At 39.2% G+C, this 23774-nt stretch overlaps 1 protein-coding gene across 14 annotated transcripts in view; it reads right to left on the bottom strand.

Annotated features, from left to right (window-relative positions):
• The window catches only part of DST (dystonin), a 558750-nt gene that overhangs the window by 243135 nt on the left and 291841 nt on the right, over positions 1-23774 (bottom strand). The window lies entirely within an intron of this gene.

Raw genomic sequence — 23774 nt, 5'->3', positions numbered from 1 at the left:
AAGTGATTTAGTTATACATATACCTATTCTTTTTCAGATTCTTTTCCCATATAGGTTATTACAGAGTATTGAGCAGAGTTCCCTGTACTATGCAGTAGGTCTTTGTTGATTATCTGTTTTATATATAGTAGTGTATATATGTTAATCCCAACCTCCTAATTTATCCCTTCCATTGGAGGGTTTTCATAACCACATTTACACTAGCTGCAAGTTAACAGGCCTCGTTTAAGTTTCTGATTTTAGAGCTCAAACCACCAAAGATTTCCCCCAAACTCTGCTAGCTGGCCACGCAGGGACACTTCCTGTGAATGAATGCTTGGCCCACTGTAAGGTGTCTGCCAGACAGACAAGGACAGAGCAGGCTGTGAGAATGGCTGTCCCACAGTGGGCTGGTTCATCTCCACGTTCTCACCTTTGGGTGATTCTGGGCTGCGTTACTTTGCGCTGCGCTCAGGAAAGGAGTCAAGGAAGTGGTCCAGAAAGAGGCAGAGACCAGCATCCCCCTTGCATCACTTGGGCACAGCCCTACATGCTCCCTGTCTGTGTGGTACACTCTGGAGGTTTATACACATGAGTCAAACTCCTTTGCGCTTGCAAAATGTCAGGTGAATATACAGCAGAAAGTAATACAGAGATCCAAAGTATAGTCAAAACTCTCTGACTACAGAGCAACCAGCAAGAAAGGGCCTAATGGAAACTAGAAGCAAGGCTTTGATGGGTAAGTCTTCTGGGTCTAAAAAAGAAGCTAAATTTTATTATCTTAACTGACTATCTACATGTTTTGCAGTATATTTTATCGTCAGAAAATATTTTTGATTAGTGAAGAAAAAACTTCCCTTAAGAGTTTCGTATCAAATTTACCACCTCCTATAACAGTATTTTGGGACTTTCTGCCTAAGTCACAGAACCTTTTAATATTCCATTAATTTAATATTCAATTATCCATCTATGCATCATTACTACAAAAAATATAGGCATTAAACTCAGGCCCAACAGCTCTAAGTAATTGCTAATTCCAATAGTACCTATAAAGTGGCAAGGAAAACTGAAACAGTCAAATTACTTTTAACCAAGTGTCCCCATTTTCACAAGCTGACATTTTTATTTTGATTTCCTAATTCCCAAGGAATATCAGCTGACTCTTTGGTGTCACAAGATACAACAGTAATAGAAAGCTCAAAAATACTTCATTTTTCTAAAAAAAAAAAGAGTATATCATAACACATTTCAGGCAATCCTTATTTAGAAAATCTATACATATCCAAATAAGTTACAAAGAGATTATTCCTTCCATTAAATATTGGGTTGGCCAAAAAGTTTGTTCAGGTTCTTCCATAAGATGCTATGGAAAAAACTTTTTGGCCAACTCAGTATTTACCTTCCATTCAATAAATACCATTAAATGACAATCCCCTGAAGTACTCAATTACATTTCAGAGATGAACCAATTTCCAAGGATCTTTTCAGGAACAAATCTATGACATCCATGACACATATGTGTGCAGAAAAGCAACTTTATGAAATGAGCACTAATACTTAATTTTCTACTCACATACTACTCACTGTAAGAATTCACCTGGCCTCATTCCAAGCCATGAGCTTGAATTTATAAGCCCAAGGGCCTACTTGAAAACAAGACAGAGGATGTCCATAGATGGATGAATGAATAAAGAAGATGTGATATATACACAGTGGAATATTACTCAGCCAGTAAAATGAAATCTTGCCATTTGCAACAACATGGACCTTGAGGGAATTAGACTGAGTGAAATAAGTCAGACAGAGAAGAACAAATGCCATATGACTTCACTTATAAGTGGAATCTAAAAAAACAACAAATGAGCAAACGAAACAAAACAAAAATCACAGATACAGAGAACAGAATGGTGGTTGCCAGAGGGGAAGGGGTATGGGGAGTGGGTGAAACAAGCAAAGGGGATCAAAACATACCAACTTCCAGTTATAAAATAAGTAAGTCATGGGGATGTAACGTACAGCATGGTGTCTATAGTCAATAATATTGTAGCACATACTTGAAAGCTGCCAAGAGAATAAATCCTGAAAGGTAACTTTGTCTGGTGATGGATGGTAACTACAGAGTTTTGTGGTGATCATATTGCAATGTATACAAATATCAAATCATGATGATGTACACCTGAACCCAATACAATGTTATCTGTCAATTATACCTCAATTAAAAAAACAAGGCAGAGGAGCTAAGCTTGTGAATTTCATGCACATCACTGCATTTAAATCTATGTACTCCTCTATGTATCTCCAGTGTAACCAGAAAGCAGACTAACTCTAAGAGCCTGAGCAGGGACATGAGAGATCACATATATATAAACAATATTATGCAGCTCCTGACCCTTGGCCAGCTGCTGAATCCCTCAAAATAGACAACTCCATAGTGCACGTCTGACATCTTCAGAAGGTACAGTAGGACACAAGTGCACGGTCAGGATGGGGTCCCGCAGGGCAGACCAACACACAGAGCTGAGTATGCCATGTGCTCTGGTCCCCTTTACCCACTGAGGCCTGCCTGAGTCACACTTCAATCCACATGCACTTCCTCTGTCTTTCTCACTTCAGAACAGTTAAAGATGGGGTGTAATTAATAGCCAAGACATGGAAACAACCTAAACGTCCATCAACAAACGAACGGATAAAGAAGACGTGGTACATATATACAATAGAATATTACTCAGCCATAAAAAAAGAACAAAATAATGCCATTTGCAGCAACGTGGATGCAACTAGAGATTGTCATACTGAGTGAAGTAAGTCAGAAAGACAACAACAAACACCATATGCTATCACTAATATGTGGAATCTAAAAGAGGACACAAACCTATCTAATGAAACAGAAACAGAGTCACAGACATACAGAACAGACTTGTGGTTGCCTATCTATGAAACAGAAACAGAATCACGGACATAGAGAACAGACTAGTGGTTGCCAAGAGGGAGAGGGTTGGTGGGGGGATGGACTGGGAGTTTGGGATTAGCAGATGTAAGCTTTTACATATAGAATGGATAAACAAGAAGGTCCTACAGTATAGCACAGAGAACTATATTCAATATCCTATGATAAATCATAATGGAAAAGAATATAAAAAAAGAACTATTTATATGTATAACCAAATCACTTTGATACACAACAGTAATTAACACATTATAATCAACTATACTTCAATAAAAGAAAAAAAGAAGATGGGTATGATTCTGAACACATATTTCACAGGAGAGCAATTTCACAACTTGCCAGATTGAACCAAACCATCTACATCAGGGAAACTTTCCACAGCAAGGTGTCCTTTTCCACCATCATATTTATGCAACAATAAAGAAAAATCAAATTAGGCATGTTTAGAGAAGAAGAAGATTATGCCAAGTAAAACCACGTTAGGAAAAGAGAAAACATGTTATAAAGGGGGAAAAAAATAGGATTTTAGTTATGTTTCTGCCATAGGTCTCATGAGCTAGTACCAACTGCCCAAACTCTCTGAGCCTCAATTTTCTCACCTGCAAAATGAAAGTTTGAAAACAGAAGGCCTCGAGTTCAAATCAGAGAACAAAAATTCTGTGATCTGAAAATAAAATTGTCATTGTTTTAAAAAAATCAATGTGTCAACTTAAAAGAGAAAATATGTGAAACGGAAAGCTACTCTTAAGCCTTCTGGCTTAATTTCTTAAGAATTTTAGAAAAAAATACATAAATAGAATAATTTAGCTTCTATAATGCTTGAAAACATCCTGAGTCATTGGTTATCATGGAATATTGCTTGTTTTTCCTGTTTCAGAAGATCATTCTGAGGGTCCAGAGAAATACTGTATATGAAAAACACTACATAAAGGTAAGATACCATTATTCTCATCTTTATCACTCTGTATAAAACAAATGCCACCAGTATTAACAAAAATAAACAAAAATATATAAACAATGAGTTATTACTAGGCATCCAACCCTGTTTAAGTGCTTTATAAGTAATGGCTCATTTTCTTCACCACAAAAGAATAGGGTAAAAGAGAATGTTAATTAAAAATTAAATATCAACATTATGGAAAAAAAAATTAACATTATGGGGAAGGAGTGGTAATGGATGAACTGCGTGGAAATAACTGGGGTCCTAGAGAAATATCTGATCATGTGATCAACTGGGGATGAAAAAAGGAAGGGATTAAATAGTTAAGCTGACACAGAAAAGCCTTTTATTTTGTCCAAAGTCTGTGTCATAGATATTTGGCCTGGTAACTTTCCTTCACAGATGACTGCAAACTGCCAACAGTCTCAACCTTCTGCTTTCACTTTTTAATAAAACATTCTTTCTTCCCATTTTGGATATTCCCTGTGGGACAAAAAACTGTCTGAATAAACAGTGCTCGAGGAAGTGATGAGCAACGTGAAAGCACTTTGAGACACTCTGTGGTTAAATTATATAACTTGAATTACATAACAGGGATGAAGCATCCTTTTCTATATTTCATACAATACTTCCAGAATTTTGCAGTGTTTTTTAAAACGTGTACAGCATTGCACCTACAGTTCACCCCTAGAGGGCGCTCATCTTTTGCTTAAGAAAAGTTTCCTAAGGAAGGGAAATAAAAGTAGAAGGAGGTTAGGCTGAGATTCCAAACAAGGTCCTGGTGATGACATACTAAATACTTCCGTTTTATTTTTGATAGAGAACAGAGTAGATCATGCCAGGTCTGTATCATCTAAATGGTTTAACTGTTCAAAATACCACTCAAAATTTTTATTTTGTTAACTTGTAATTGTCTGATTTTACATGGGCTAAATCAAATTCAACTTTGAAGATCAGATCATCATATAGCTGCTTATGTAATGTTCAAGGATACCTTTCTCAAAAGTCTGACTCTGCAGTGGTTGATGTCAGTCTAGACAAATTCCACAAAAATTTTACTTCCCATACCTAAACTTGCTGCCACAGTGGAGCTGCAGTTCAGTTCAAGTCACCAAATATTTAGTAAGCATCCATCGTATGCCAGGGTATCAATTGACTTCTAAGGGTGCAAAGTTGAATAAGAGCATGCCACCTCTTGAGGCCCACAGGCTAGGATGACAGAAATTTACAGAGGGGTCTGGAGTCTGAGAAGTCCCCCCACAAAGATGGGAGTGTTCCAGGCGGAAGAAAGAACCAGAACAAAGAGCCAGGTGAGGGTGCATGCAGCTGTAGGGTGAGTTTCAGGGAAGGAAAGCGCCTGTGAACCAAGGAAACATGAGGTAGGGGATGAGGGTGGAAGGGGGCCAGGGCGTGGAGGGGGCTTGACCTGCCACTTGAACAAGGACAGACCTTCCCTGAGCAAAGCAAAGACAGCCACTGAAGGCTTCCACGCAGAATGAGGACACAGTATCTGACCAATATAAACCTTCTAACTATCTTGAGCAAACCTGAAGCACAGATAAAGCCCCCAAAGGTCCAATCTGTAGGCAAGGATGGAGGAAAGGTATCTCGGCTGGAGGGGGGGCGGGGGGGAACAAACAGAGGCCACTTGGTAAAATGCACGCCTCCCAACCCAGCAGCAAGGAGCAAAATGCCAGAAAGGACTGCCAGGCCTCTCTTAAAGCAGTCCTACATCTGAAGGACACAGTATTCTGGAAAACAACCCCTATCTTTAGAAAGCCGCATAAATAATAAAAGAAGGCTTGTCCCAAGTGAGAGCGCCTCACTGCCTTAGGTGGAGAGAAAGGGGACAGTCAGCTTCAGGGAAAACTATAAGTGAAAACGTTTTTCAATGTAATTTTTTGACTTCAAACAAACACACTCAGGAAAAATAAGCAACCACATTCTCCTGGGAGAGCTCCTTACAAGTCCTACTCTATTAATATGTTACCATATAAATTATTGATAAGTAAACTGATGCTTTAAAAATACATAGAAATGCTTCAAAACAATGTATTCGCTTAGGTGCCTTATCTGAACAGTTATACAAACTTATTTCAGTACTATTTCTTTAAGAATGGTGAAAAAATAAAACCACAGCTCAGACTCTTCCGAAATTACCATAAATTCTAAATTGGTGCAGGTAAATATAAAAGGGAAATATCCTTATCTGATGTAATAAAAAGGTGATCATGCTTTTTCCTAGGCAGTATATTAGGTCAGCATTAAGGCCATACATAACTTACCTCCTTCACTGTTTTTTAACCATAAAATAAAGATATTCGTCATACATCATAGGGTATTAATGAATAAAATAATGAAGAGTTTTAAACAAATCAGTGTTGGCCCTAAGTAGCACAAATAATCTGTCTACTCCATATTGGACCTGATTAGTTCTCGGACAAAGAAGATTTCTCTTTTAAGCTTTCAGGTTGACGATCTACAATCAATTAAAAAACAAGCAAAAAACAAGGTCTTCTCTAGTCTTTCACTACAAGGTAGAACTATAGGTTGTTAAATAAAATAAGAGCATCTTTCTTACTGATAAACACTTTATGATTTGGGGGCATTTTAGTCACGGTTTCACCCAGGTACTTCTTATACTCTCTTCTGTATAGCTTCACCATTGTCGTAGGAACCTTTACAAAAGGCGATTCCGATTTTTAGAAATTTTAAAGCAAGAAGCTCTTTTCTGTAACAATTTGTTTGGGGTTTGGTGGCTGGTTCTGGTTTGGTTTGGTCTGATTTGGGTCTACCTTTCCTTCCAGGTCTTCCCTTCAGTCCACAGGGAAACAGACAAAAATCTATTTTTGCATGTGTCTCCCCATTGTCCTGTGGATCTTCTATTGCCTGCAGACCTGTATAGGCCTTGGTGCTAAACACTTATAAGTCATGTAATTGAAAGGGAAAAATGAACTTAGAAATCAATTACTCTGCATATTAATTATTTTGTATCTGCCCACTGTTTTTGAAGTTAATTTTCATTAAAGATGTGGTCTAGGGACCTCCCTCCTGGCACAGTGGTGAAGAATCTGCCTGCCAATGCAGGGGACACGGGTTTGAGCCCTGGTCCGGGAAGATCCCACATGCTGCAGAGCAACTAAGCCCGTGCACCACAACTACTGAACCTGTGCTCTAGAGCCCGCGAGCCACACCTACTGAGCCCACGAGCCACAGCTACTGAAGCCAGTGCGCCTAGAGCTCATGCTCTGCAATAAGAGAAGCCACCCCAATGAGAAGCCCGCGCACCACAACGAGAATAGCCCCCGCTCGCCGCAACTAGAGAAAGCCTACGTGCACCAACAAAGACCCAACACAGCCAAAAATAAATAAATAAATTTATTAAAAAAAAAAAAGATGTGGTCTAAACAACCTCTATACTACAATGTCAAACAAAGGAGCATGGGTTCACAAAGACATCAGCGTCATCCACTCCATGTAGGCTTTAAAAGGTAGGAGGGGGCTTTTTCAGATGAGACTAAAGGATGTCTCTGCCCAAGACTGTCCTGAGGGTCAAATACAGCGATGTTTTGGCAGGAGGATGTGGGCCTCTCCTTTTAAAAGTTTATAAAATATCTTCCTAGCTCACTACTTACATAAACCTTTCTTTAAACTATTTATTACTTCAGGAAATCACAGCAAGTCCTAATCTATCAGAACAGTTTTCAATGATAACATAAGGAAAAGGAAAGGTACCAATCACTGGCATTTTTATATTCACCTCTTTCCCATTCACCTTCTCACAATTTGGGCAAAAGGAAGAAAAAGCTGGGAAAATGGGAATCAGAATCACTTACTTCTAATGAATAGTTAATAAGCTAGTCAATGAAACTAAATTTTGAAATAAATGTAAATGTGTGACTGCAGTGATGTAACAAGACAAATGATGACAACTCTGCTGAATACTTTTAAACCAGTGATGCACTATATGAGCTCATACGTGTCAAGTCCTAAAAACAGAACTGGATGTAAAATGAGCCTGTTTGACACAGGTAACCCATAGCTACAGTATCAAAGTCCTGCTCCGTTATCACCAACATTTTAAACAGATTCCACTGTATTGTCAAATTCTAGCTTTTACTGGAAAAGTTTTGAAACAGAATTGTGCATATTTTTCAAGAAAAATCATGTAAAATTATTTTCTTAAACTTTCATTTAAGTTACAGACATGACCAAAATTTACAACTAGTTCAAAAAATGTGTATATCCTCAATAAACCCCCACTTAACGACTCCAACATCGTAAGTTAGGTTCAGATTAATTATTGGAAACTGGAGATGCATTCAGGTAAATATATCCAGTTCCCAGATGAAAATAAAGACAGCTCCTGGAATAGAGAAACATACCAGTCATTGCCCCTTAATGCCAAGTCACTTTAGCAGACTGATTTTCTTCTTAACACCTGTCTATTATCCATTTCAAAGAAGCCTCAACCATGGTTGGCGATAAGAAGGAATAACTTTGGGGGTTGGAGGAGGGGGAGGGAGGCACCGCAGGGCACCCAGCAGTCCAGAGTAAGAGCTTTGAACACTGAGGAGGGGGCAGGAGGACCCTCAGCAGCTGCTGAGTGGGGAGAGAAGAGTCCAGGAGAGGGACAGAGGGGAGTGACAAAAACTTTGCTTACTGAACACTTTTGAGCTGAATCATCTCCTTGGGGCTTGTTTCAAATGCCCTACAGGCTGTCAATGCCAAACCTGTTCCACAGTAATTCAACAATGAAGTAGACACTTGCCCCAAATAGGAACTGTCCTCTTTCCTTTTGGCACCATGTAAAATACCTTTTACAGGAACCCTCCTACACTGTTGCTGGGAATGTAAGTTGGTAACAGCCACTATGGAGGTTCCTTAAAAAATTAAAAATAGAGCTACCATATGATCCTGCAATCCCACTCCTGGGCATGTATCCAGAGAAAACCATCATTCAAAAAGATACATGCACCCTAATGTTCATTGAAGCACTATTCACAATAGCCAAGACATGGAAGCAAACTAAATGTCCATCAACAGATGAATGGATAAAGAAGATATGGGGGGGGGGGGTGTTGTGTGTTTTTGTGTGTGTGTGTGTGTATATATAAAAGGATGGAATAATGCCACCTGCAGCAACCTAGAGATTATCATACTAAGTAAACCAGACAGAGAAGGACAAATACCATACAATATTGCTTAAATATGGAATCTAAAAAAATGATACAAATGAACTTATTTACAAAACAGAAAAAGACTCACAGACATAGAAAACAAACTTACGGTTACCAAAGGGGAAAAGGGTGTGGGGGAGGGATAAATTAGGAGGTTGGGATTAACATGTACACACTACTATACATAAAATAGATAGCCAACAAGGTCCTACTGTATAGCACAGGGAACTTTACTCAATATTTTGTAATAACCTATAAGGGAAAAGAATCTGAAAAGGAATATACATATCTACATATATATATAGATATATATAAACTGAATCACTGTGCTGTACACCTGAAACTAACATGATATTGTAAATCAACTATACTTCAATTTAAATTTTTTTTTAAATGAATAAAATACCTTTTACAACATAGCTGCTTATAGCAAAAAGAAGCACAATCACAGGGCACACAGAAAAGCCAAGAACCAACTGAGCCCTCAAGGACTAACTTCTTCTCCTTCACGGAGGATGACTAGCCACTTGTGTGCCACTTGCTGGAATGGTTATAACATGAGTCAGGCTGCAGGCTGGGGAGGAAGCGGGACCCTCGTGGAGAGAATAGGGCAGATACTGTGGGTAAGGCGCCAGGGCGGGGGAGCCGGTGAGCAGGGCTGCCTTCTGGTCACACCAACACGGGCACTTCCCTCATCGCTTTCAGAACACTGGGCGAGAGACTTCCAAAGGGGGATGACACAAATGGTTGCTTCACGTCTTTTGAAGTCTCAAGGAATGGAAAATCTCAGGGGTCTCTCAGGAGCACATTTTATAGTTCTGAGGCCTTAATACCATGATGCTCTCTGATACTTTACATGCAAGTAATTCACTCTTCTTTAAACATAAGCCCATGTCCTCAAGTCCTTACAAGTAAACAACTGAGAACAACTGGTTGCATCCTCTTCATTAAACCTTTGAAATAACCCGGGATTATGACCAAGACAACTGCAATGGGGAGATGAACACAGAAACTATTTTTAAAGACACCCCCAGACGATGCAATTCCTCTGTCTCTGCTCTCATCCATGCTAATGCCTAAAACCTCTTGCCTGTTAAAATGTTTCCTTAAATCCAGATGAAACTCCAAGGCCCCCAGTACCATGATTTATATTTTCCAAACTAAAACCACTGCTAAACATATCTAGGAAACAGATATGTTTGGAGGGAATCATAAATACTGGATTATTCCATTAATTACTTAATGAAAAAAATTTTTGACAAATGTTATATATGCTGTTGTTGAAACAAATCTCTGCCACAGAATTATATCTTCTGTGGGAAGATTCAAACTTGCAAAGATGCCATCAATTTCATCAAAGTGATCACCTCCCAGGGATGGAGTGGGAGGCTGGGGTTAGCAGATGTAAGCTTTTATATATAGAATGGATAAACAACAAGGTCCTACTGTATAGCACAGGGAACTATATTCAATGTCCTATGATAAACCACAATGGAAAAGAATTATTAAAAAAAGAAGGTATATGTATGTAAAACTGAATCACTTTGCTGTACAGCAGAAATTAACACAACATTGTAAATCAACTATACTTCAATTTTTAAAAAGTGTTAATCTCCTAAACGACATTACAATTTTGCCAAATTTCCAGATGCCAACCTGTTCGACAGAGACTCATAGACCACAAATGCTCAGCGGCTACTCCACGCAGGTGTTCATGACCAGAATCAGAGGCGATGCCCATGTATATCTCATACTAAAGCCTAAAATCTAAGTGGACACTATTTCCCCTCCAGCCCCTGTTCTGAGCATCCTCTCTTTTAAACAGACACATTTCACCAACAGTAGGCTGGAACCAGGTACCACCTAGCAAATCAGGGGCCACATTTCCAAAGGTGAACCCAGGACACAGCTGTGGGTACACTGCAGGATATGTAGGTCCCAATGCCTTAATGGGACAGCTGCATGTCCAGTCCCAAAAGCTAAGAGAATTTGAAAGGAATGTTGGCTGAATAGTTGAGGTCATATTCTCAAAGCCCCCACTGTCGGTGGTATTTCTCTGCTTGCTTCATGGTTATTCCTTCTACCCAAAATGCTGTTCTGTCCCATTCCTCCTACAGCTATTGAATCTTACTTTTCCTTCAAGGTCAAGCTCTAATGTTGCCCAAACCATGAAGGCTTCCGTTTTCTGCCCTCCCACATTCCTTGGTTTATACCAGGACACCGATCATCATTTTCCTTAAAGAATAGTTTTACATATATGATATACACAAGCATAGCCCCTTAAAAGGACAGAGCTGTGTCTTAGGGCCTCACCACTATAAATGCCTCATGCTTTGCACATTACCTTTCACACAGTAGACTGTCAAAGAAGTTTTGTTCAAGAAATAAAAGATTAGTCATCTGTACTTTGCCTGTGACCTTAGCCTTGCCCTCGGCTGTGGGCCCCTGAGTGCCTGCCCAGTGATGGGGAAAAAAGAGAAACTCAGGAAATAAAATTATGAACTCCATCACCTACTTCCCAGCAGGGGATTTGTCTTTGCCTGCAAGGCCCACCACGGCATCTGTGAGAGTTAGTACCTGGCATCGTGCCCTATCACACAGGTGGAGCTAAATAAATGCTGCTGAAGGACTAACACGCAGAGGGAGACCGCCATTCCTGAACACCAAGTCTTCTAAGTGTTCCCCCGACCCATCTAAATTGGTCTGATAAATGACCAATGACAGAACGGTGTTCATATAAATCAAATTTCAAGACTTAGTAAAGAATCTTTTAAAAAATGTTTTTGGTAAAAATATATACATCAATGGAACCCAATCCAGAAATAGACTCACACATTTATGGACAACTGGTTTTTGATGAAAGAACGAAGGCAATTCAGTGTTGAATCTTTTCAACAACTGACGCTGGGAAACTAATATCTATGTGCAAAAGGATTCATTTGGACCTTTTCCTTGGCTTAGGCAAAGATATCTTATAAATGACACCAAAAGCATAAGTGATAAAAGAAAACTCAGTAATAAGAGGGCATATAACCCAACTAAAAAATAGGCAAAGATCTGAACAGATACTTCACCAAAGATATACAAATGGCCAATAAGCACATGAAAAGAGGCTAAATGTCATTACTTGTTAGAGAAACACGATAGCTAAAATCAAAAAGACAGACAAGAACAAGTATTAGCAAGGATTTAGAGAAACCAGAACCCTCACACGTTGCTAGTAGAAATACAAAATGGTGCAACCACTTTGGAAAATAGTTTGGCAGTTTTTTAAACTGTTAACTAGATTTACCAAATGACACAGCAATTCCACTCCTAGATGAATATCCAAGATAAATGAAAACATGGGTTCATACAAAGACTTGTATGTTTATGTTTATAGTAGCATTGTTCATAATAGCCAAAAAGTGGAAACAACCCAAATGTCAGTCTACTGTTAAACAGAAAAACAGAACGTGATATATGAATAGAATGGAATACTGCTTGACAATAAAAATGAATGAATACCTGCTACCACATGGACAAACATCGAAAAACAACAACAGCAAAACAACAACAAAAACCCAATGCTAAGTGGGAGAAGCCAGAGCCAAAAAAACACATATCATAATGATTCTATTTATGTGAAATATACAGAAAAGGCAAATCTCTTGAGATATCAGTGGTTTCCTAGGGCTGAGGGGAGTGGGAAGAACAAAGCAAATGAGCACAATGTTTCTTTTCAGGGCAATGGAAGTGCTTTAAAATTAGACTGGTGATGATGTCACAACTCTATAAATTTACTAAAAATCATTCAATTTTATATACACTTTTAAAAAGTGATTTTTATGGTATGTAAAATATATCTCCTAAAAGCTGCTCTTAAAAATATTTAACTCACATTCCCTTTGAGTTACTGAGTGGCAGAAATGTTTGCACATGGGACATGTTTACACTCATCACAATTCAACAGGAATTAATAACAGTGCCCAGAATATAGGACAGGATGTCAGACTGTTCTAATCTGGAAGTACACACAACAGAAATACATTTAAAAGCATGTATAATTTGTATTTATTGAAAAAAGTTCCAAAAATAATTAATATTTAATTAAATAAAAGGACTAATCATAATACTAATAAAGCTGGAAAAGCTGTCAATGCCAACCACTACAAAACCTTTCATCTAAATGAAAAAGGAGAATCTATCTTAGAAGAGCAAAGAGTAAATGAAATAGTCAAATTTAAAGGGCTACCCAGTGATCTAGTTGGGAAACAGATCTAATTTGAGGGACAAGGGACACATTTTCTCGGCTTTTCATCAGCTTACTTACTAAACTCTTATTTGAAGTGGGTGTATCTTTCATGACTACATCTTGACTCAAAGAGGATTATCACAGAAAGAAAATTTTGCCTAAGAAATAAAGCAATGTACTGAGCTGGCCTTTTCAAATACCATTTTGTTAAGTAAATCAAAGAGGGAAGCACATTCAGCAAAGGAGCTGTAAAAAAATTAATAAACAAAACCCTCAACTAAATAGAGTCAGGAGACCAGCAGAAGGAGCTCTCAAGCCCTGTGATGACAGCAGAGCCCAACAGGAAGAAGGCTTATCTTCCTTGCTGGTGAAGGCTCAGCCAATGAAAAGCCATGGACTCTTTGTTAATTACAGCCCTCCCACCTTCCTTTCCACTCTATAAAAGCAGCTCCCTCCCTTGCCATGTGGGGACTTGCACATTGCTCCCCAAGGCTGCAGGCCCTGAACTGCAATTGTCTGGAGATCTTGAATAAACCATCTCTGCTGGAGAAATATCTGGCAGTCTAATTTGTTTCAGGTCACTGCAGCTATGGTATAAAACTACATTCACAGAAACATAGCTGGCCTTACACGTAGGAAAAGAAAGCCATCTTCACAAATGGATTTGGAGGAAAGTGAATACACACAAAATCCTACCCTAAATATATACAAAACCTCACCCAGAGATAGAGCTCCACAAATATTTTCTGTGACGAGCCAGACGTTAAATATTTTTGGATTTAAGGGTCACGTGGTACAATAATACATAAACGAATGGCTCTGGCTGGGTTCAGTACAATTATTTATGGACAATGAATTTTGAATTTCATATAATTTTCATGTGTACCCAAATAATATTCCTCTTTTGATTTGTTTTCAATTCTTTAAAAATGTAAAAATAATTCTTAGCTCATGGGCTGTTCCAAAGGACAGGTTGTGGCCTGGTTTGGCCCTCAGGCCATATTTGCAGACCTCCCACCGGAACTATCACCAAGATATTTGAAACACAAATACCCTTAGGAATAGCAACACATTAGTCATTATCAGGCCATTCCTGCAAAGGAGATGAATTATCCAATTGCCCTCCCTTCCCATAGCAAATTCAGAGTGGAAAAGACTAAGATTTACAAAATAACATTATCTTGCTCTTTTCTGAAAATAAAATCAGTACTTGTTCTTTGTAGAAAAACTGGAAAATGGTTAAGACTAAAGGAGTTATCCTTCGACAAAGGAGAAAAAATCCGTAAAGGTAAGTAAACAGGTAAACAGGTCAACACATACTAAGGTAGGGAGGTGGAAGGTCACAGATAATGTAAAAGGAGTTGACACATGGAGTAGATAACTTTGGCCCACGCTCTTGTTATACAGCTGTGATTACTGGGTAGACTTTCCTTCAACTCATTTTCTGCCTTCAACTCAAGGATCTTAACAATTTCAAAAGTAAAAACTCAAACAGAACATGCTAGAAAAAGAAAGATATGACAAAAATCCTATCATATAAAAATGAAATAAAGGAGATGGAAGTATTGACAGAAAAGTTTTAAGAAAGGGACAAAATAATTTCTTCACATATTTAAGAGCTGACCTATGTGTTTTATACCATTCTGAGGGGCTGTCCCAAGATAAGAGGGTGAGAGTTATAATAGACAAATTCTGGGTAATGAAAGACATAGCTCAGCTACAACTCAAGTAGACCAAAAGTGTAAGTTATCTATAAATTAGAAAACCAATGACCCATAAGAAAGGCTGTGAGAAAACATTCCTGCAATGACAACCAAATTAACTAGATCCTGTCCAAATCTGGGATTCGAATTAACACAAAATTAATTAAACTTGCTTAAAAGCAGTCATTTCCAAAATTCTCCTGCAGGATTTCTCAAAGGGATGTTAATAGATATTCTTTGATAAAAAGAATCCATGACCAAGTGAATTTGTGAAACACTGGATTTAACAGGGTTCTTTACCACAAAAGTTCAGTCTTTAATATGCTAATATGTACCGTAAATCTCTTCAATCTGGGAAGGCTGCTTTCCAAACTCTCTTGGCAAAGGAAACCTTTTTATCCCCACAAGGCATCTCACAACACTGGTGTCCCTGGGAAGCTGGTTTGAAAAATGCTGCTCTTTGCAAAAAAAAAATATATATATATGTTTTTATTTGATCTTGTCAACTCTGGAAAATCAATTTTTAAATCCAGCAAGAAAAGTCTTAATCAGAAATTAATTTACAAGACAAAAGTTTGGAATTTAACAACCAAGAAGGAACATTAAAACTGCTCTATTATAAACTCACAGGTGTAGAGAACAAACTAGTGGTTACCAGTGGGGAGAGTAAAGGGGAGAAGGCAAGATAGGGGTAGGGGATTAAGAGGTACAAACTATTATGTAGAAAATAAATAAGCTACAAGGATATACTGTACAACACAGGGAACACAGCCAATATTTTATGATAACTATAAATGGAGTATAACCCTTAAAAATTGTGAATCACTATTTTGTACATCTATAACTTACATAACATCATACATCAACTATACCTTGACTTTTAAAAATTGTTCTGTTATATACAATGCTCAGTAACATCAAAGTGTCTGCAAATATGGCTTCTTAAGTTTTTTAAGCTTATGTATAATAAGAGTTAGATGTTTAAAACATTTGGGAACAATAAGATATTGTGAGATTAGAAAAAGGATAACCCTGAAACTCATTAACTTGGACAACAGATCTATAGGAAACATTTCTACTTTTAGAAACTGTCAGGGCACCTATATTATATCTTTTTGGTATAACTGTACTTAAATCTAAGAAATGGAATTTTTATACTATTTTTTAAGAATTTATTAAGTAGTACTGTTTTTTGGAGATTTTAAAGCACTGCTCTGTGGATTACTTTATCTAGGCTAAACTCAACCAGGGATGTGATAGCACACAAATAATCCAGTGGGCTGCCAACACTCACAGCATCTCACCTTAACTGCCATACCCACAGGAAGGAAAAAGGTATTAGCACAGGCCTCAGCCAGACCATGAAAAACACACTCTCTTATTTAGAGTTCACCATCTAACTGGCATCCAACACCGTAATAGAAAAAAAATACTGCCCCTGTACATACTGGCCTTGCTTCTTGTCAATATATAGGCAATAATATGACTCAAACCCATAAAAACGCAAACATCAGGACCACCAGTGCCACTGTTATGGAAGAGAGCAGTACAAACCTGAAGCTCTTTGATGATCTCAAACGTCTCTAAAGAGGGCACTATTCTCTATTTTACAGATGAGGAAACAGAAACTTACAAAGGTTCAAAGTTAATTTTATACACACACACACACACACATACACACACACGTACAACCGAATCACCGTGCTGTATACCTGAAACTTACACGACATTATAAATCAACTATACTTCAATTTAATTTTTTAAAATAAAAATAAAAAGAGGGAGAGGCTTTTATAAATCCACAAAAAAAAAAAAAAAAAGGTTCAAGGTCACACATCTCTAGCATGTGAACCCAAGCAGCTCAGTCCAGGGCCCGTGCTTTCAACCACCACACTGCACCACCTCCTCTGGGCTCCACAGCACAGTGAGGGAAGATGTTGCAACAAGTAGGACTAGCTTAGAAAAAACACCCACCAGGACAGACTACAGGCATGACTAGCTTATTTCTATGCTGCCTTCCTACCCGCCCTGCCCCCAGGCATTTTTTTTCCTCCAGCCTATCTGAGATTCCACCATAGACATATTTATGGACTGCAGTGAATCTGGTGCCCATTAGTCTTTTCCATCAGGGCTTCCCCCAGACCCTCACAGAGACCAGCTACCCTGGGAGTCCAGGATGGAACGTGAAGAGTCAGGAGGACACACTCACGTACTGGGCCTCTGGGGAAACGGCGGGGGGAGTGTAAGAAATGAACAGAGAAACAGAGCAATGTTTGAAACCTACACCTTTATGGGAGTCCGGGGGCCACTCTAGTGGGTTATGGCTCCTTGATCTCAGGACTTAATTAAGCTCTTAACATCCGTAAATCAGGACAAGCACTAGATTGCATCAAGGGCAGCCCAGTACCCTAGTTCAACCACATGGGGAAATGTAGTTCTCTAAAAATGACTGACATATGTGAAGGACTGTGTAAACGAGTAGTATCAAAAAAACGATCTGATCCCAAATGCCACGGTGTCCCTAAACTTTATTTGAAAACTAGTAGTATATTTCCGTGAGAGTTTTTTTAAAATCACAAACAAGAGTACTTGAACAATTTTGAAAAGAAACTCTTTAAGCAGGTAAGAAAGCCACAAAATAATATATTTAAAAGTTCCTAATGTAAGACATGTGGGGGGAATTTCCTGGTGGTCCAGTGGTTAAGACTCTGCACTTCCACTGCAGGGGACATGGAACTATCCATGGTCAGGGAACTAAGATCCCGCATGCCATATGGCGCAGTCAAAAAAATTTTTTTAATTTTTAAAAAAATTTTTAAAAGACCTATTGGTTGCCAATAAATATCATTTCCCATACCCCTATAATGGACACGTAAAGGTTGGCATACTCCTGGATCAATTTTGTTTTCATTCTAATGGAATTGGAAAATTTTGGCAATGAATGAATAAAATGCATTGTGAGGAAGTAATTAAAATAAAAATATATTCTTGTCCGTATTATGTTGGTAGATGTTCTTACATTTATTTCAGTTATTGATTCTGTCACAAATGCATCTCAATACCATGCGTAAATATTAAGCAACAGCACTTTAGTAATGCTCTGTATTTCCTGTATACCATATCATACACATCTCGTTGGAAAATCCTAAAAAAGGTAGATCTTTTGCTACTTTCATTTGTGAAACGTATCCCTCTTTTTTTTTTTTTTTTTTAATTTTTTGTGGTACACGGGCCTCTCACTGTTGTGGCCTCTCCCATTGCGGAGCACAGGCTCCGGACGCGCAGGCTCAGCGGCCATGGCTCACGGGCCCAGCTGCTCTGCGGCATGTGGGATCTTCCCGGACCGGGGCACGAACCCGTGTCCCCTGCATTGGCAGACGGACTCTCAACCACTGCACCACCACGGAAGTCCCGTATCCCTCTTTTAATTGAAAATAAAATAGGTAAAAAAAAGTTGTTAAAAGTGGACATCTTATGCAAATTATTATATACAGGATGGGTAAACAACTAGGTCCTACTGTACAGCACAGGGAACCAAAAACAATATCCTCGGATAAACCATAATGGAAAAAAATATGAAAAAGAATATATATATGTATAACTGAATCACTTTGCTGTACAGCAGAAACACAACACTGTAAATCAACTATATTTCAATAAAATTTTAAAAACAAAAATTAAAAAATTAAAATTAAAAAAGTGAACGTCTTACATGAATACATCATAAGTGAAAGATTAAACATTAACCTAGACTAATGTGATATAAATTGAACCAATAATATGAAAACTCCTTAGAACACGTCATTTGAGGGGAACTATTCAAGTGAAGTGACAAGAGCACGTGAAGACTCAGGGAAATCATCAATAAGAGAGATATTTGTTCGTATATTTGTACTTTCAAGATTATAAAGTAATTGAGTTGACCTGTCAGGTAAATGTAAATAACTAATTTACAACTAAGGACACAGAGCCTTAAAAATGTCATATTAGGGCTTCCCTGGTGGCGCAGTGGTTGAGAGTTCGCCTGCCGATGCAGGGGACACGGGTTCGTGCCCCGGCCTGGGAAGATCCCATATGCCGCGGCGGCTGGGCCCGTGAGCCATGGCCGCTGAGCCTGCGCGTCCGAAGGCTGTGCTCCGCAACGGGAGAGGCCACAACAGTGAGAGGCCCGCGTATGCAAAAAAAAAAAAAAAAAAAAAAAAAAAAAGTCATATTACTTGACCAAATTTGCACATCTTTAAACTTAGGTTTGTTAGATTCCACAGCTGTTACCAGCTTTATACCCTTCATGATCACTTAGGGTGGTGTAGCTTTAATACACACGTGAATCCTTAACAGATAAAAGAACAGTTAAAAACCTGCACTGAATTGAGCCTATGACCACACGTCAATCATCTCAATTAAACAAAACTCTCAAATACTAGGCATGTAAAGTACAACATGATTAACGTAATTAACACTGCTGTATGTTATATATGAAAATTGTTAAGAGTGAATCCTAAGACTTTTCATCATAAGAAAAAATTTTTTTCCTTTTATTTTATATCTGTATGAGACAATAGATGTTCACTAAACTTATTGTGATCATTATTTCATGATGTATGCAAGTCAAATCATTGTGCTGCACACCTTAAACTTATACAGGGCTGTACGTCAATTATATCTCAATAAAACTGGAAGAAGGGAAAAAAAGAAATTCTTTAAGCCGACATCAGTGTCAGAATACGGTAGCACTGTGAATCCACAGCCCAGGCCATCGGCATTTAGTTTAGCACTTTTAGACATACACAATAGTCTTCCCAGCTCCAACGGCTTCTGATCAAATGACTGTATTATATAGGCAACTGTTTCCAACCTCCTAGGCCAGACCAATGTGACCCATCGCAGCCCCTGACACCCCGACCACTTTCTGTGTCAAGTTCTCCCCTACCCACCCTGCAGAGCACAGCCCCTCTGCGCTCTCTCACCACTGGTTTCTGCCTCCTACTTCTCTTCCTTATCAGCCCCTTTTAAACCAGTTTCTGAATCTTCCCTCAGGTTTGCAGCACAGCACACACTGACCAGGGCCCGGAAACAGGGCTTTCTGTTAGATTCTATGGAAAGGAGCATCTTAGATAACGTTCAAAGAAACCTAGCCACACCTGCATGACAGGGCTCAGGATACACTACCCCAAACAGGGCACCTGGACAGACTGAATGTTTTCTTTAAGCTGAAGGAGCTGGGAAACAGCACGTGCTGGCAGGGCTCTGTCATTCCCCCCACCCCCCTCTCCTCTGAGCAGGTCATGAGACCTTCATGTGAGAGGTGCCCTCCCTGTACCTGGAGGAAAGGAGCATCCTTATCTCTGCAGGTGACAGGAATCTGAACAGACAGGCCTTCCTAAGCTTCCCCAGTTTATTACTCTCAGCTCACACCCTTCTGTCCTGTCACATTTTCCCAGGACCCTCTACTCTGCATCAAATCTAGTGTTAAAAACACTCAGGTTTAACGGTTTCTTCGGGTCTTCATTTCCTCATGAAGGTTCCTGGATCACACAAAACTTTTATGAAATACATCTGTATGCTTTTCTCTTATTAATCTGTCTTTTGTTCTACAGCCCAACCAAGAACGTAGAAGCGTAGAAGGAAAAGATTTCTTCTTCCTTCCCTACCTGCAATAAGGCTACAGAGAATCTACTAATATTATCAGTATATTATTAGAGAATTCCCAAGTGAGGAAAATCTAGCTCTAGCCAATACCTGCTAAATTCTGAACTGAGGAAAATAGCGGTGGGTAAGTATGGCAAAGCTAATTTTTTTTTTACTTATTTATTTATATGCCTTTAATTTATTTTTATATTATACTTTTATTATGTGTATTCTTATTTATTCATATGTATTTAATTTATTTTTATTATATTTTTATTATATGTATTTATTTATTTATATGTATTTGACCTTAGATAAATACATTAATCTCATCTATTAATATGAGTAAACTTCCTACCACCAACACGAATGGAGAAACTGAATTGTGCCATGGAAAAAACACGCAGAGGCCTCAAAAGGATGATCAAAACATGGTGCTGACGATACTCCTGTTTGACTTGGGGCCTCAGTTTCTGTCCCTGTAGCCCAATAGGTATCTTCAGCTTTAAAAGAAGGAAGTCATCACAGGTTTATTTTTCTTCCAGACTAACTTTTATCTCACTCCCAACAAAGCAACACTTTTTACTTTCCCATCACAGTAGTCATAGTTCTGTATTATAAACTAGAGAGGGAAAGTATCATCTGGTTTCAGATTCACTCATGCAGCAAAAAATTCCTCAGGGATCTGAGGGAAACAGTGTATCAGGCACTGCACTGGGGCTGAGAGGCCCTGTTTAGTGAGACAAACACAGGGCTGTCCTCATGCGGCTTGGAGTCCAGTATAAACAACAAGCCAAGTCTTCTGCTTAAATCCACCCACTACAGAATGCGTGCACTGGGGCTTCCCTGGTGGTGCAGTGGTTGAGAGTCCATCTGCCGATGCAGGGGACACGGATTCGTGCCCCGGTCCGGGAAGATCCCACATGCCGCGGAGTGGCTAGGCCCGTGAGCCATGGCCGCTGAGCCTGCGCATCCGGAGCCTGTGCTCTGCAACGGGAGAGGCCCCAACGGTGAGAGGCCCGCGTACCGCAAAAAAAAAAAAAGAATGCGTGCGCTGAGCTAAAGCCCTATATAACATGACTTAGGAGGTGTCAGCACTGCTGATCAAAGTGTAATTTTTTCTTTGAAAAATGCCTTAGTCAAGTGCCCTTCTCTGATTAAACTGTCACCTTCAGGAATGCTGCTTGGCTTTTTCATATATTTTTATCTATATCTCTAAATTCTTGCAAAGTGTATTGATTAGAGAAGAATGCAAATAAAAATTTATGGCTGAACCATCATGGCAAAGACTTGAAGTAATGCTGGGAGAGATGAGAACTGAGGAAAGCAGCAACGTACCTCAGCATAGTGCTTTACCCCTACTTCTGTGTCTTCATTTCTTGATCATTCTTTAGCCCTGTGACTCTACTGAGGCAAAATGGGGCAGGATGACAGAGCTTTTCTGTGGCCCCAGAAGGACCAAGCACTGACCCTCAGCTCTGCCACATTCCAGCCCCTTCACGCTGGGCAGGTTAACGGTGTTCCCTGAGCTTCCCAAATGTCACTGGTTAAACAAGGATTCAACCAGACAACCCACATTATGCATCCCGTCCAGGATGTGCACAGCCTAAACATTTTAAATGGCAGTGTTGGGAGCACAAGTAATAATAATAAGAAGAAGAAAATCAAGAAGAAGAAAAATTATAATTGACCACAAGATGGAACTAAAGTTATCTGATGAAATTAGTCAAATTTTGGTGTTCTTAATTTGAAAAGGTAATTCACTACTATATCAAAAAACACTAAAATCACTTGTAACTACTTAAATGACTCTCCCTGGGAAAAAAAGGTTTGTCTTCTTGTCATAAAATAGATTTAAGTTCAAAATATATTTTACTATTAACTCATCCTCCATTCTCTATAAATAAACCCCTGCTCTGTAGTCTTCAAAAATGCTCATGTCATAAAAGTCTGTAAAAGGGCTGTGAAACTGTTTCCAGTTAAAACAGAATAAAGAGACATGACAACTAAATACAACGCTGACCATGACCTGGACGCTGCCCTGGGGAAATGGTGTAAAGGACCAACCACAAAACTGGGGCATAGAAAACAGACTGTAAAGCAGCGTAGCTTTATGAAGTGGGTAAATGTGTGGTTATGAAAAAACATCCCTACTCTTGGGAAATGTTGAAGTATTGAGGGGGAAAGGGCCATGGGGTATAGAACTTACCCCCACATGGTTCAGATAAAAAAGTACACACACACACACACACACACACACACGCACACCATGTCGGGGTCATGATACAGAAAACAGGGTAAATGTCAACAAGAGTCAATCTGAGTAAAGAGCATACCAGGGCAGGGTTCCTTGTACTATTTTTACTTTTACAACTTGTTAAAGCATAAAATTATTTCCAACAATTTAAAAATATAAAAATAAATCTCTGGTCTATCTCTGTTAATTAGTATTTCGCACATCTTGTCCTCTAAAGCAGGGATCCCCAACGGGTACCGGTCTGCGGCCCGTTAGGAACCAGGCCACAAAGCAGGAGGTGAGAGGCAGGCGAGGGAGCGAAGCTCCATCTGCCTCTCCCCATCACTCCCCATCACTCCCATTACGGCCTGAAACATCCCCCCATCCCCCCGACCGTGGAAAACTTGTCTTCCGAGAAACCAGTCCCTGGTGCCGAAAAGGTGGGGGACCACTGCTCTAAACAAATGATATGATTATATCATCTTGGTCTGCTTGGAAAGTATCTTTGACACCACCTAGTCCACCCTCCAACCAATGCATGAACCATTTCTGTTCCATCTCTGATAGACTCTAACTACGTCTCCACAGGATTTTGGTGGAAATTTCATAACGGCTGGGGAGTGCCTGTCCCATGAAGCCATGGTTGACTTCACACCAGGCAGTTTTAATAGTTCATATGTAATAGGATATTCGTGGCCCCAAAGATATCAGGTCCTAATCCCTGGAAACTGAATGTTGTCTTATTTGGAAAAGAGTCTTTGCAGATGTGTTAAGAATTTTGTAATGGGAAGATTATCCTGGATTATCCCAGTGAGCCCGAAATCCAATTCCAAGCGTCCTTATAAAAGAGAGGCACTGGAGGGTTTCCTTGGTGGTGCAGTGGTTAAGAATCTGCCTGCCAATGCAGGGGACACGGGTTCAAGCCCT

Source organism: Leucopleurus acutus, assembly GCF_964270905.1.
Source record: "Leucopleurus acutus genome assembly, chromosome: 10".
Classification (NCBI taxonomy): domain Eukaryota; kingdom Metazoa; phylum Chordata; class Mammalia; order Artiodactyla; family Delphinidae; genus Leucopleurus; species Leucopleurus acutus.
Note: the sequence above shows the minus strand (reverse complement) of the source record. Positions and strands in the feature narration are given on the sequence as shown.